The sequence below is a fragment of the Triturus cristatus genome, chromosome 7, assembly GCF_964204655.1.
Source record: "Triturus cristatus chromosome 7, aTriCri1.1, whole genome shotgun sequence".
Lineage (NCBI taxonomy): Eukaryota > Metazoa > Chordata > Amphibia > Caudata > Salamandridae > Triturus > Triturus cristatus.
The window spans coordinates 244528108-244544646 of record NC_140590.1 but is presented as its reverse complement, the minus strand read 5'-3'; positions in this window follow the sequence as shown (position 1 = coordinate 244544646).

Sequence of the window (16539 nt, the reverse complement as noted above, 5' to 3'; positions counted from 1 at the left end):
CCTGCGGCACACAGCAGCGCAGGGGGGACACAGCAGAGTCTTGAGTTTTTGGAAACCTTTCTATCCCTGGGTTGCGAAACAGGAGGCCAGCTCTTCTCAGGCCCTTGGAGATTCAGTTTAAGACACAGCACACAGCAAAGTCTTGTTTAGTCAAGTGGGTAGGGTCAGCACACAGCAAGACCCCTTCTCCTCCTCAGCTTCAGTCGTCCAGCAGAACAGGTCAGCCCTTAGAGCACACAGCACGGCAATCTTCCTATAGTTCTTCAGCGGTCCGTCTTTCAGCAGAGGTTCCTCTTGATGGTAGAATCTAAAAATCTGTTGTCAGCGGTCTTGTACTTATACCCCTAAAAGTCTTTGAAGTCTTTGTGCAAGTGTGTCCTGAGCCCGGTCTGATCCAGTTCTGGGTGTTGCTGGAGCACTTTGTTTTCCTGGCTTCTGCTTTCTTTTCAGAGTGAGGGGCAGAGTCGTCAGCCGCCCAGCAGGAGGTGGAGCCAGCGGTGTGGCAGGCAGGCACAGCCCTATTCACTCCCAGGTGCTATCTCCTCCCTCCACTCTCCTTGCAAATGTCGCCATTCAGCAGAGGGCTGACTCAGCCAGCCTCCCGGGGGATCCCCAGCCCCTGTCACTCGCAAGCCAGACAGTCAATCCACAAGCGCGCCCATGCACACAGAAGGGTCAGACAAGAGAACAGCCACTCTCTAAAAAGTACTGTCATCCAACTCAGGATTTAGAAACAACCTCTCCTACAAGATGTGTTATTAAATGCTGAGCTCAGGGATATCAAATACTCATGCCTTATCTTGTTCCTATGAGAAGGTAGGCCGATAGCCATTGGCACCGGCCATCCCCATGTTAGCCTATGGAGCAAGATAACCTTGCAGCAGTGAACACACAAAATGGCCGTTGTTCACTACCAGAACATGTTACCTGCACTAGTACATGCTCTACCTTTTACATACACTGCACCCTGCCCAGGGGGGTACCTTGGGCCTTCCATAGGGATGACTGACGTGTATAAAAAGGGAAGGGTTAGGCCCGGTCAGTGTGGACACTGGCCAGGAGGACATGGCAGTCTGGGGACTGCAGGCAGGCCTGCGGTGGCAGGCCTGAGACACCAATTTAGGGCTACACAGGTGGGTGGCGCAATCAGCGCTGCAGACCCACTAGTAGCATCTGTCATCACCAGCCCTGGCACACACAGTGCACTTTACTAGGGACTTCATGGTGATACAGATATGCCAATCAGGTATATCCAATCAATATGATATTTTACAGAGGGAGCACTTACACTCTGGCACTGATTAGCAGTGGCAGAGTGTCCAAAGCATCTAAACCAGCAAAAACGAAATCCAGCATAGCATCAAAAATCCAGGTAGCAGAGGCAAAAGATAGGGGAAAAACCCACGCCAAGGATGTCAGGTCTAACACGTGTCCCCTCCAGCTGAAAGTGGGGAGAACTACCCACCCTCTTGGGAGTTCTCATCACTAAGGCGGAAAAACCTGGACAGACCATCAGCATTGGCGTGTTCTGTTCCGGGACGGTGTTCCACCGTAAAGTCCATTCCCTGTAGGGAGATAGACCACGTCAACAGTTTTGGATTCTCACCCCTCATCTGCATTAACCATCTGAGGGGCCTGTGGTCGGTCTGAACACGGAAGTGAGTCCCAAACAGGTAGGGCCTCAGCTTCTTCAGGGCCCAGACCACAGCAAATGCTTCCCTTTCAATAGCGCTCCACCTCTGTTCCCTGGGAAGTAGCCTTCTACTAATGAAAGCTACGGGTTGGTCCCCGCCCTCGTCGTCCATCTGTGAGAGTACTGCTCCCACGCCTTGCTCTGAAGCGTCTGTCTGCACTACGAACTCACTCGAAAAGACAGGCGCCTTAAGCACCGGTGGTGTGCACATTGCAGTTTTCAGGGCATCGAAAGCAGTTTGACAGGCCTCGGTCCAATTCACTTTCCTGGGCTGATTTCTAGAGGTTAGTTCTGTCAAGGGGGCAACAATGGTGCCGTATCCCTTGATGAACCGTCTGTAATACCCGGTGAGTCCTAGAAAGGCTCTCACCTCTGTCTGCGTCTTGGGGGGATCCCAAGCCAGAATGGTATCAATCTTCGCCTGTAGGGGCGCCACCTGGCCGCTCCCCACCTGGTGTCCCAAATACACCACCGATCCCTGCCCTATCTGGCACTTACTGGCCTTGATAGTGAGGCCTGCCTTGTGCAGTGCCCTCAACACTTCACAGAGGTGTTGCAAGTGTTCCTCCCAAGTGGAGCTGAACACAGCAATGTCATCCAAGTACGCAGCGCTGAACTGCTCCAGCCCGGTCAGTACCCGGTTGACCAGTCTCTGGAAGGTGGCAGGGGCATTTTTCAATCCAAAGGGCATGACACGAAACTGGAAGTGCCCCTCTGGTGTTGAAAATGCCGACCTCTCCTTAGCCCCCTCAGTTAAGGCAATCTGCCAGTACCCCGAAGTCAAATCAAAGGTGCTGAGATACCTGGCAGCTCCCAACCGATCCACGAGCTCATCAGCTCTGGGGATGGGGTGCGCGTCAGTCTTGGTGACCGCATTGAGCCCACGGTGGTCCACGCAAAACCGAAGTTCTGTCGGGCCACCGGGTGTAGCAGATTTCTTGGGAACGAGGACCACTGGGCTAGCCCAGGGACTGCTAGAGGGCTCAATTACCCCTAACTCCAACATCTTGGAAACTTCTTCCTTGATGCTGGCCCTGACCTTGTCAGCTACTCTGTAAAACTTCTGTTTTACTGGTAGACTATCTCCAGTGTCCACATCATGGACGCACCAATTGGTGACACCTGGGGTCAGGGAGAACAGGGAGGCAAACTGACCCAACACCTGGCGACAGTCCCTCTGCTGTTCTGGGGTCAGGATGGGCGAGAGGACCACACCATCCACTGACCCGTCTTGCTCCTTGGTTGCCAGGAGGTCAGGGAGAGGATCACTATCCTCCTCCCCACCGTCATCTGTAGCCATGAGCATCGTCACTTCAGACCTCTCGAAGTGGGGTTTGAGGCGGTTCACATGCAAGACTCTAAGGGGCTGCCTAGGAGTCTTCATGTTGATCAGGTAGGTCACCTCACTCTTGCGCTCTACCACCTCATATGGCCTGGTCCACTTGTCACGGAGCGCACAAGGCTCCACCGGCGCCATTACCCACACTTTCTGCCCAGGATGAAATTCAACCAGAGTGGTATTCTGGTCGTACCACCTTTTCATCTCCTCCTGGCTGGCTTCTATGTTCTCCTGAGCGAGCTTCCTGAAGCGCTGCGTCTGGTTGCGGATGGCCAGCACATAGCTGAACACATCCTGGGGGGTTTTCCCACGGGACTTTTCCCACCCCTCCTTCACCAGTGTGAGAGGTCCTCTAACAGGGTGGCCATACAGCATTTCAAAGGGGCTGAACCCTAAGGACTTCTGAGGCACCTCCCTGTAGGCAAACAACAGGCATGGTAACAAGACGTCCCACTTCCGTCTCATGGGCTCCGCTAGGCCCATAATCATACCTTTCAGGGTGCGGTTGAACCTTTCAACCAACCCGTTTCCTTGAGGGTGGTAAGGAGTGGTGAACTTATACGTTACCCCACACTCCTCCCACAGTGACTTCATGTACCTAGAGATGAAGTTGGTGCCTTGGTCGGAGACCACCTCTCTGGGGAACCCCACACGGGAAAAGATCCCCATCAATGCACGGCCCACCACGGGGGCGGTGATTGTCCTGAGAGGGACGGCTTCCAGGTACCGAGTGGCGTGATCCACCAAGACCAGGACAAACCTGTTGCCTAAGGCGGTCTTGGGATCCAGGGGCCCTACGATATCAATGCCCACCCGCTCGAAAGGGGTGCTCACTACAGGAAACGGCTGGAGGGGCGCCACGCACTTCCCTCCGCTCTTACCACTGGCTTGACATGTTTGGCAAGACTTACAAAAGGTACCGACGTGCTTCTTCATCTGGGGCCAGTAGAAGTGGGTGACAAGCCTGTGATAGGTCTTGTCTTGCCCCAGATGTCCTGCGAGAGGCACGTCGTGAGCCAGACCCAGTAAGAAGTTCCTGAAGCGCTCGGGTACCACCAGCACACGGGCTGCACCGGGCTCAGCGAACTTAGGCTCACTATAAAGTAAGTCATCCTCCCAGTAAATCAAATGTTCCTTGGACCCTAGGCCTGCTGCCTGGTCTGCAGCCTGCTGCCGCACACCGACGAGAGAAGGGCACTCCTTCTGAGCCTGGCAGAATTCCTCCCTGGAGGGACCACCCTCTTGCTGCCAATGGGTCAGCTCAGGCAATTCCCCCAGTTCGGCCACCTGCTCCCCTGTAGGTTCCAGGGCATCCCCCTCAGGTTCTGCTTCCTCCTGGACCGTGGGAACAGTGGGGGCCGGTTTCCCGCGCCCTCGGCCCCTTCCTCTCTTGGCAGGTTCCTGGGCCATTGTTCCAGGCTCCAGTTCTACTAATCCACCCTTACTGGCTGTCATGGCACGTGTGGATACACAGATCCACGCTGGCAGTCCTAACATTTCCAAGTGAGTTCAATGCTCTACGTCCTTCCATGGAGAACTCTCCAGGTCGTTACCCAACAGACAATCTACCGGCAAGGCATCACTGACACAGACTTCTAAGGTACCAGAGACTCCCCCCCATGTAAAGGGAACACGCGCCATCTTGCAGAGGCGCACTGAAGTGTCAGCGGCCACTACTGGGCAGAGCACATTGGGAATGACTTGCTCTTCAGACACCCACTGACACCTGACAGATGTCACACTCGCCCCGGTGTCTCTCAGAGCCTCTATCTCCCTCCCATTGATGGTCACCTTTTGCCCGTATTTCTTAGTGTTCGCGGGTATCAAGGTATCCTGGACCATCTCTTGGTCTCCTAACGAGACAAGGGTCATCATAGCTAATCCCTCTTCCCCACTGGAAATCAAATCCCCTCCCAAAGCTACACTAGCTAACCCTGGGACTGGAGCAGCAGCTGGTGCTGGGGGTTTCTTGGGACATTTAGGGGCGATGTGCCCTACTTCCCTACAAGCATAGCAAGTAGGCGGTGGTCTGTTGCCCTTAGGGGGCCAAGACCGCTTAGGCTTGGGGGCTTGGGACTCCTTCTCCTGGGAACTGTTTTGGGGCCCTTTAGAGAACTCCTTACTGTTACCCTTGTCCTCCCCACCTTTCTGCTGGGGACCCTGTCCACCCTTGGCTGGCATACTTACCACCCCTTTGTTGACCCTGGTGCTAGTCCAGCGGTCTGCCTCCTTAGCAAGCTCACTGGGATCAGTTAACTTGCTGTCTAAAAGATGCTGGCGCAGCTCTGGAACACATAGACTACTCAAGTGCTCCCAACTAATCAAGTGACACAACCCCACATAATCAGTAACTTTGCTGCCCTTTATCCAACCTTCCAGTGCACGCGTGTACATACTCACACACTCCACCCACGTACTTGAATCAAGCTTCTTGAAGTTCCTAAACTTCTGGCGGTACTGTTCTGGTGTAAGCCCATACCTGAGGCATAAGGCCTCCTTCATAGTGGGGTAGGTTAAGGTACCTGCTGCTTCTAAGGGTGCTAAGACATCCCTCCCAGAGGCCTCAAAATGCTTCCACAAACCCGCTCCCCAACTCTTTTCAGGCACTTCATTCATCTTTAAGGCAAGCTCATAGGATCTAAACCATGCATAGATATCCTCACCCCTCTGATAATTCTGCACCAAATCTTTCGGTATGTATACTTTACCCGCCTGTACTGGTTGTGCGCTGCCACCATTCGGACTGGACTCCACCTGTTTAGCTTTAATGTCCAGCTCCCTCATGCTCAACTCATGAGCCAACTGGAGTTTTCTCTCTTCCAAAGCGAGAGCATTCCTCCTCTCCTCCGCCTCTTTCTCACTGTCAAGGCGCAGTTTCCTTTCTTCCGCTTGAGCTTTGAGCTTAAAAAGTTCAATCTCATGGGCCCTAATCCTCTGATTTTCCTCCAGCTCCTCTGGAGAAAGGCTCCTACCGGAATGGGTGCTGCCAGCCCTCGACGCTGACCTATTCACTGGCAGATCATCGGATCCGAATCCGTGCTCCGGTGTGCCATCCCCTCCAGTAGCTTCCTCTGTTGCGCCATTCTTGGCCTCCCACCATGCCCTTAGAGCTTTCTGTAGCTCCGTCTTGTTGGCGCCGCCCTTCACTGGGCATCCAAGCTGCTTGCAGAATTGCTTTAGTTGCTCCTTCTTATATTCGAGCAACTTTTTCACTTCGAATTGCAATTCCGACTCCTCACCTACTCCATTCAGAGACATGATGCTTCGTCGATCCTCCAAGAATAGTCTTCGCAAAAACTTCGTGCAATGCAACTGCTTACTAGATTAGTGATGTACGAAGAATCACTGCAGGTCAAGTGCAAATACTGGTTCTAATCCGCACCGCTGACCACCAATGTTAGATCTGGGGGTCTCTAGTTGGCAGAGGTATACACCTTAGACCAAATAGGGACCCTTGCTTCTAGTCAGGGTACAGGGACACACACGGTAGATAACCCCTGCTCACCCTCTAGGTAGCTTGGCTCGAGCAGACAGGCTTATCCCCAAGGCAATGTGTAAGGTATTTGCACGTAGACACCACAATGATCCCCCCTCCGTACACCACAAACTTAGACCACACAGATGAGTTATATCAAAATTAATATCTCTTTATCTAGGTTCCGCAGTTGAAATCAAGCATCACAGGTTTACACAATATTCGCTTTCTTGGTCGGTCAGGATCGTAAGACGATAGTCTCTAGTCTCTTGTGTGATTCGATACTCACTGAGACTGAATCAGTTTGTAGGCTCTTGTTGTTTAGGCAGCTACGTTGCTCCGGCGGTGTCGCGGCACTCGTTGTAAAAGCGCTCCTCGGGCTGTTCGGTGCAAGGTTTCCACAACCCCCTCGACGAGCCCCCAGTGACGATGTCGACGTCACCGGAGTCAGCCACTCACAGCGTGGCTTCGTAGAGCAGGGAAGTACGACTCTTGATCTGCTTCAGGCCTCCGGGTCGCGGCAAGGCACGAGCCGATGAGCACGTCGGTCTTCTTGATGCGGCAACCGGTGTCAGGCCTGGGTCAGCGCGGCACTCTCCAGCAAGATAGAGAGCAGCCAGCCCACTTCACAGGCAGATGTTGAGAAGCTTGGTAGAACAGTCCACGGTCCCTGCGGCACACAGCAGCGCAGGGGGGACACAGCAGAGTCTTGAGTTTTTGGCAACCTTTCTATCCCTGGGTTGCGAAACAGGAGGCCAGCTCTTCTCAGGCCCTTGGAGATTCAGTTTAAGACACAGCACACAGCAAAGTCTTGTTTAGTCAAGTGGGTAGGGTCAGCACACAGCAAGACCCCTTCTCCTCCTCAGCTTCAGTCGTCCAGCAGAACAGGTCAGCCCTTAGAACACACAGTACGGCAATCTTCCTTTAGTTCTTCAGCGGTCCGTCTTTCAGCAGAGGTTCCTCTTGATGGTAGAATCTAAAAATCTGTTGTCAGGGGTCTTGTACTTATATCCCTAAAAGTCTTTGAAGTCTTTGTGCAAGTGGGTCCTGAGCCCGGTCTGATCCAGTTCTGGGTGTTGCTGGAGCACTTTGTTTTCCTGGCTTCTGCTTTCTTTTCAGAGTGAGGAGCAGAGCCGTCAGCCGCCCAGCAGGAGGTGGAGCCAGCGGTGTGGCAGACAGTCAATCCACAAGCGCGCCCATGCACACAGAAGGGTCAGACAAGAGAACAGCCACTCTCTAAAAAGTACTGTCCTCCAACTCATGATTTAGAAACAACCTCTCCTACAAGATGTGTTATTAAATGCTGAGCTCAAGGATATCAAATACTCATGCCTTATCTTGTTCCTATGAGAAGATAGGCCGATAGCCATTGGCACCGGCCATCCCCATGTTAGCCTATGGAGCAAGATAACCTTGCAGCAGTGAACACACAAAATGGCCGTTGTTCACTACCAGAACATGTTACCTGCACTAGTACATGCTCTACCTTTTACATACACTGCACCCTGCCCAGGGGGGGTACCTTGGGCCTTCCATAGGGATGACTGACGTTTATAAAAAGGGAAGGGTTTGGCCCGGTCAGTGTGGACACTGGCCAGGAGGACATGGCAGTCCGGGGACTGCAGGCAGGCCTGCGGTGGCAGGCCTGAGACTCCAATTTAGGGCTACACAGGTGGGTGGCGCAATTAGCGCTGCAGACCCACTAGTAGCATCTGTCATCACCAGCCCTGGCACACACAGTGCACTTTACTAGGGACTTCATGGTGATACAGATATGCCAATCAGGTATATCCAATCAATATGATATTTTACACAGGGAGCACTTACACTCTGGCACTGATTAGCAGTGGCAGAGTGTCCAAAGCATCTAAACCAGCAAAAACGAAATCCAGCATAGCATCAAAAATCCAGGTAGCAGAGGCAAAAGATAGGGGAAAAACCCACGCCAAGGATGTCAGGTCTAACACTCTTGGTTCTAATCCTCCTAGCCATCCTGGTCCTTTCAGACCCCCTTCTCCTAGATCTGCCTTTCTATTCCTGATCCTCGTCCATTTTACCTGGTCCTTCTCATCTTTCTCACCTTGCTCATCTGAATCCTGGCACATCAGTTCTTGTTCCTCCTGGTCCCCTCAGTCTACCTAGCTTCTTGTGTCCTGGCCCTCCTAGGCCTTCCACTCCTAGCACTTGTCTTCCTGGTTTTGATCATCCTTGTCCTGCCAGCCCTGTGCCTTGTCCTCATGACCCTTCTGGCTCAGCACTCAATGATCTGGGTTCTCTTGGTCCTGATTCTCCTTATTTGGGTCCTTCTGAGCCTCATCATTTGGGTCCTGGTCCTCCTGTACATCCAAGTCCAGTCCCCATAGTCTGTCTGGCTCTGGCTATTCTGGGTCTCCTGATCTTCATCACTCTGGTCCTGCTACCCCCGGGTCCACCTGGCACTTTGGGCCCTGGTCCTATGTTTATATTTATGATCCACCTAGCACTCCAAGGCCTGTTCCTGGTCGCCTTAATGGTCATCCTTCTAATCATCCTTGCTCTGGTCCTCCTGCCTCTGCTCCAACTGATGCTCATGGCACTGGTCCCCCATCTTCCTTGCATATTTTGGTCCCCATGGTCCTATTGGCTATAATCCTCATTCTTCTAATCTTCCTGGATGTTGTCCTGATGCTCTTGCTGTTTGACCTCAAGCTTCTTCCCCTTCTGATCATGGTCCGTCTTGCTACTGGTTATCTTGTTCCTCATCTTCGAGGCCATCTTCTTTCTAGCCCTGTAGTGTGGACCTCCAAGATGTGGTCATCCTGGTCTTGATCTCATGGGTCCAGATCCTCCTTTTACTCCTCAACCTCATGGTCCTGGTACTAAAGGTCCTGATCATCTTTACCCCTGGTCTTCCTGGTCCCCCTCGTCCTTTATTTCCTGGTCCTCTTAGAACTTTTCCTTGTATCTCTAATTGCCTGGGCCTCTGGGCTCACCTCCCTGGCACTCCTGGCATTGATAGCAGTATTTTTGTTTTTCAAAATCATTGTCCTTCTTGAAATAATATGCCCATTGGTCCATTGGTCCTTATACTCTTGGTCCTGGTCCTTATAGTTTGGGTTCATCCGCGATAAGTTCTCATGGACCTGGCTCACCAACCATCTTAGCCTTGGACTTCTTGGTCATTAAATGAATACGCAATTTATAGAGTGCACTAACACCCTGAGGTGTCTAGGTGCTAAGCTCTGAAGAAAGGTAGCCTACTGGAGTAGAGGAGGCTATGGGAAAAGAAGGAGCTATAAATTAAAAAAACAGGTCCCAAAAGCTAGCAGACCAGTCTTTTTTTCAGTTCAATGGGGAGGGAGTTCCAGAGTCTGGTTGTGCATCCCACAAATGGTAATTTTTTCATTTTGGGACCACATGATTGTAGGCCAGAGCGGAGCTTTCTCGGTGGGGCGTACCAATGGAAACTTTACTTAAGGTAGGCGGGGCCAGTGCCATGGAGTGCCCTGAAGGCGCAATGCACAGGACCTTAAAATCTATGTGCTTCTTGGTAAGAAGCCAATGGAGATGGGTGAGTGCAGAGGATACAGATTCATGCTTGGGAATGCCTAAGACTAGGCGAGCAGCCGCATTTTGCAGCATATGAATTTTATTGATGCCTTTTTTCTGGGTGTTAACAAATAAGGCATTGTTATAATCGATTTTTGAAAGAATGGGAACTGATATCACGTTCTTCTGTAGATTCAGCGGGATAATGGGGAAAATCTTTTTAAGAAGCTTCAAGGTATAAAAGGAAGCTGACATGGTATAGTTAACATGGCAGTCAAAAGACAGTTTATTGTCGAACAGAAAATACACTTAACTGGTGTAGGAAGAGTGCTGAATTCATAGGGCCACCATGATTGAGACCAGAAGGAAATGTTCCTTCCAAAAAGCAGTACCTCAGTTTTGCCGGAGTTGAGCTGCAAACAATTTTATGGGAAATCTATTTTCCAACTTGGAGTATACAGTTGTGGAAACGCGTCGCTGTGTCTGCTGTGTCACTGGTGATACCACAACTTTGGTGTCATTGGAATAGGATACCACCGAGAACCCTAACGGTGGAGTTAGATAGATATTAATAAGGGTAGGGCTTAAAGAGGAGCACGGGGGATGCTGCAGGGTAGAGTGAAGGGGGATGAAGCGAATTCATCAAGAACAACAAATTGTTCACGATCAATGAGGAAAGATATGAGAAGGGCAAGTGCTCGTCCCCTAATGCCAATGGAGAAAAGACAGACATTGGGGATATCATGGTTAACTGTGTGAAATTTTGCAGAGAGATCCAACAGAATCAGGGCAGCATTGTCTCCTGCTTCAATAGTTTGTCAGATTTGCTCTGACACCATAATTAGAGCAAGGTCCAAGCTAAGTTCACTTCTGAAGCCGAACTGAGTATGGTCAAGATGGCCCTAGTCCTCAATGAAAGATATCAACTCATAATTAATGGCTTTCTGAATGATTTTAGCAGCAAATGGGAGGCGTGAAATAGGATGGTAGTTTTGGGGTCTGTGGCGTCCTGATTAGGCTTCTGAAGAAGAGAGAGGATTGAGGCTAACTTCCACCTTGTGGGGATGTCGCCAGTGCTGAACATTTGATTAAAGATATCCTTGAGATGTGCTGAGATGATTTCAGGGGCAAGGTGAATAATTTTTGGGGGGCATGGATTCAAACCAGACTTAGTATGGATAAGCAGAGTCATGACTTGAGCTGGGGAGAGTAGAGAAAAGGTGGACAGAGTGACAGGATCATCCTCCGAAACTAGATGGAGACTGGTTGAATTGTTTAAGGGGTCCCCAGGGTCAGTGGGAGGCCTGGATACCGCAGTGGTTTCTTGGATCCCCTAACGAGGAAGCCACGGTACCAGTGGGTGCATGGTTTATCGAGCAAAGGTGAGCAACTGCCTTCAATTTCTCTTGAAAAAAGTAGGCTAATGAATCACAGAATGCTTGGCTGATATTATTATTTTCTGGGAACTTGGTCAGTTTTTTTTGTGTTCAAAAGACTTTATTTAAAACAATAATAGTATCTAAAAAGTAAATAACAAGATAGCAGGCAAATATCAGCAATAAACTACATTCATTACTAAAGTCTTTATAGATTTTGAGAAAAGATGGAAGGGGGAGGGGGAAGGGCTAAAAGGAAAAAGGAAAAGAAGGGAAGGTAAGGGAAGGTAGGGGAGGGGGAGAGAATAGGGGAAATTTCAAGATATAAATAGAGAAACATGAAGAATAAAGCAGCTGCAATTTAGAAATGTCTTTTGCTGTCAGACCCTACTCAAGCCAAATCCAAGATAAACTTTTATGGGAAAAGGATTTGGAGGTATGCTGGCAAGTGGCATTTTAGAATGAAAAGTGGGCCCGCATTTATAAAATATCTAGATCAGCTAGTATCACTATGTCTTTTTTTCATTTATCATAGAATATATTATGCCCCGAAAAAATGCACCAGGTTTTCCTCATGTATTTCTCCGAAATGCTGGTCCTGTGACTTTCCTGAAGCAGATCTTATACATATGTTATTTAGGTGTCCTGATACCCTTTCCTTTTTGACATAGGATATGGACACAAGTTAGATTTTTAGTATACACCACCCTTTTAATGTGTTTTATTTATTTTTGGGTACATTGTCTCAATCTATTCCTTCATTTCCTAGTGATATAGTATTGGATATTCTAATGGCAATTGCTTTTCAAGAAATTATTTTTAACTGGAAATCCTCATAAATTATCATATATGGTGTGATGGGATTCTGTGTGTTCACATCATAAACTGGATACTGTGTATATGATGCATTGTTCTTCCTCTCCTGATATCCTGAGAATATGGTTGCCCCTTACTGTATTTCTCAAACAAGTTGATGCTATTGATTCACATACTGTTCCTACATTGTCTGAAAATTGTGATCCTCCATGAGTATTTTATTCTCTGTCCTTCTTTTAAATTTGAACGATTTGTTGTAGTTTTTGAATTTATATTGTAGTGATGCTTGGTCAGTTTTTTGACAGTGGCAAAGTGTTATTTCGAAGAGTTTTTTGAAGATTCTATCTTAGGGGTGTAAAAGCAGGTTTTCTTCTTGAAGATCCTATCTTTATATATTGCTAAAGAGTGTTAATACTTTTCCCTTCCATAAGGTCATATTTGAACCTCTATTTCCTTTCCAGCTTGCAACAGGTCTGTTTTTGGAGTCTCAGGCTTTCCATAAACCAAGGTTTGGAGGGTGTGGCTCTGGTGTTCTTATAGCTCTTAGGTGGTCCTTTTAGTCCTATTGTGTTTGCTATCATAAACTTTGCCCATTCTGGCCTTTTTTGTCTCCCTGAATCTTGGCCCATCTGGCTTTGTTTTTTTCTGGTCCTCTTGGTGCAGGTCACCTTGTACTAGTTCTTCTCACCCTGAACTCCCTAGCCCTAGTTGTATAGATCCTTGTCCATCTGGCCTCTTGTGTCCTGGCCTTCTTAGTCTTTGTCTTCCTGGTTTGAGCTGTCTTGGTCCTCCTGGATCTTTCCTTGTCCTTTTAGTCTGACTGGTACTGCAGCTACTGATATTGGAACTCTTGATCCAGGTTGTCCTTGTTCGGGTGGTCCTGATCCTGGTCATTTTGGTCCTAGTCCTCCTGGCTGCCAATGTCTGTTCCCCTTGCTCTGCCCACTCGGTAATCTGAGCCCTGCTCTCCTTGGTCCTTATTTCTACGGCCTTCTTTACCCTGGTATGGTCATGATTCTTTTAGTTCACCTACTCTTCCTTGCTCTGTTCTTCTGTGTGCCTTTGGTACTGATCCCTTTGGTCTTCCTAGTCCCTGTCCTTATATTGGTTTTCTGATTCTTAATGGCCATTGCTCTGCAGATCCTGATCTTCGTGGTCCTCTTCAGTATGGTTGTGATCTTCCTAGCTCTAGTCCTCCTGCTCCTTGCCCTCTTAGTACTTAATTCTAGCCTTAACCTTACTGACCCTGTACTTCTTTGTCTGTCTGGTCATCATTCCCATGTACTCCTGCACCTAGTCCATTCTATCCTGGATCTGCTGTTTCACAGGCTACCAATCCAGGACCTTTTCACTCCCTGGCCCTAATTCTCAGCCATCAGTCCTCCTGGTCCTGCTCCCTGGTTTAGCTATTACCCTGGCTTGCCTGTTCTAGTAGTTCTGCTCATGGGTCTTCTGGTCTATGTTGTCCAAATCTTAGTTCTGGTTCTTCTTTGTTTGGTCCTCATGTATCAGTTCTTGTGGTGCTGGGCCTGCTGACCTTGGTTTCCCAAGCCTTTCCCATCCTCCTTCCCCATTCTGGTCCTATTAGTCCTCCTGGTTAGCCTCTTCCACCTTGTTCAATCTAACCCTGGTCCCCTTTATTATGGTCCTTCTAGTAATTGTCATCCTGGTGCTGGTCTTCCTCATTCCACTGACACTAGTCCTCCTAGTTCCCATGTTGTGGGTCACCCTGGATCACATAATCCTTATTATTATTTAAAAAGTTTATAAAGCGCTCAGCTACCCCATTGGGATTTCCCGGTGCTAACACATCAGGACAGGTCTATCCAAGCATTGATAGCTCAGAACAGCCAGATCGTCAGTTGTCTTAGAAAAATCATCAGCGAAGGACAGCTTCTAAGAGGTTCTGGCAGGGCGTTCCGTAACTTGGAGCCCTGAAATGCAAACGACTGGTCTGCCATCCATGTGCGTTCAATTATGGGGCCAACGCACAGAGAAAGTTCACTGGAGCGGGGGACAAGGAAGGTTTGTGAGCTCTAGCAAATTCATGCAGTTATTGTGGGCCAGCCCCTGATCTTGCTCTGTGCACATAGGTTTTAATTGGGAGGTGAACTTGGTGACGATGAGTATGGCTGCATCCCTGAGAGGATCCTCAGGCAAGGAACCATAACATAATGTCCACTTGCAGTTTTCAGTCTATTCTGTTGGACTGAAAAAAGGTGAACCCCCAGAGAACTAACATCCACATTAGTAAAGCGCAAACAATCACCCGTAAGGGTTTCTAGGCGCTGGGGGCTTGCTTAAGCTATTGCCCAGAGTCACATGGTGCTGGGCTAATCTGCCGCCGGTGCCAGGGATCAAACTGTGATCCCCAGATTCCGGAGTCAGTCGCCCTGGCCGCGGTGCCACACCTCTTGCCAAGTAACACATTGGACATCACCAGAAACAGCAACGTTTCCCAGCACATCGGCTCGACTTACATTTCAGTGGGCGGGCATGGGCGCAGCCTTTCTAGCGGCCTGCGGCCCTGTGAGCCACCTTCAGAATGGCTAAGGTGCTTCCTAAGCAACCCATCCTAAAAGAGCTTACCCAGGTTAACAAACGAGCCAGCAGTTACGGTGCTGGTTGTTGATAGAGCTTGACCCTTCATTCTGCCGCAAACATTAGAGCAAGCACACCACCGCAGGAGCATTGGGTTGCCACCAGCCCGGTTTTCTGTTGGAACCACCCATATTTTAATGTCCCGGCCGGCACAAAAATCTGCAAAATCACCTAAAGCCAGTATTTTTAGCCCTCATATGTACATACTTAAAACAGCAAATATAAATAGAAAGCACTTTTAAATGTGTTCTAAGGCTGAGCTAATAATCCCGGACTAATAATTAAAGTAAACAAAAACAGAAAAGTCATGCTACAAATGAATACATATCCGACCTTATAAAATTAGAGCCAAGTCTTCTTTGGCATAGGATCTGGTCAAGAGAGGAGACCAAACTAAACAGGGAGATTCCACAGGACAGTCTGATGCTGGAAGGGCAGCAAAAAATTACATGGGTCAAGTTTGTGAAAGAGTTTATGAAAGACTTGGGAGATCCGGAATATATTACAGACCCAAACTCGCTCATGTTGATAACCAGAAAAAGCCTAAGAAAGGATGTGCTTCAATTCCTGGATATGTTAAGATTATCTGGAGAAATTACGAAGCCAAGTGTCTAGCAAGATCAGATGGTCCTTACTACTTTTAGTCTGCAGCCATATTTAATATTTGTACCCGGCGTTTTTGATAGGCTGCTATTAATTAGATTCAGATTGGGGACCATACATAGATTTGTCTCTTTCCCAAAAATGAATGATTGGGCAAGTGAATTACAATTATGACCTTGTGATAACCAATCAGCTCAATCTTCATTTCACCTAGTCTTATTTTGCAAATTTTATATAGAGTCAAGAAAGGCCTGGATAGTTCCACTTTTAAAAAACCGGGGGCTGAGGCAATGTCGTCCGGCTTTTATCAAGCTCCAGCTTTTAGAAAATGAACATGTAGCCTGGAGGATATCCATGTTTTTAAAGCAAGTCCTTCGTCAAAGGAAGAGTATTGTGATTTAGGGGGCGACATTGTTCAGATGTACTGTAATTTTTAATGTTCACTGTTCTTTTTAATAATATGAAATATATATCAGGTCCAAAAGTTTTGTTTTTAATGGATACTGCTTTCAAAGTCCGGTGTACATTTTTATGTAATCTTTGTATTTTATCTGTGCTATCGAAATAAAGCTTTTCTTGACTTGACTTGAATACATGTGAATTTCTTTAAAGTCCTATTTAGTATCATGCTTGGGCCTTTGCAAGCTCGTAAAACAGCAACAAATGGCTGGTATTTTTCTCTTGGAAAGGTTACAACCCTTCTGGAGCAGTGCACTCTGGGTGAGCTGAACAGTGGCTGTATGCCAGAGACATGTCGGTGCGACAAGGCAAGTCCACTGGTGAAAGAGCTGCAGTGATGCTTCAGCATAAATAAATAAGGAAGCAGTATACAATGCAAGCAAAAACATTATACCAGCCCCATGGGAAAAGTATAATTGACAGAGAGAGAGGACTCTAGCTCTCTCAACTATGGCTGCCATCTTCGACTGAGCTTAAACGATTTTCATTAGGCTCTTTATGTTAGAGTGGGGAAGATCTTCTACCACGTGTTTTGCATGGGTCTCTACCCATCTGAACTGGGGAATGAAGTTGATGATGATCTCATCGATTTCCCCTCTGGTTGGAATAGACTGCCGAAGACACCAAGCACTACCTCACAAATGAAACA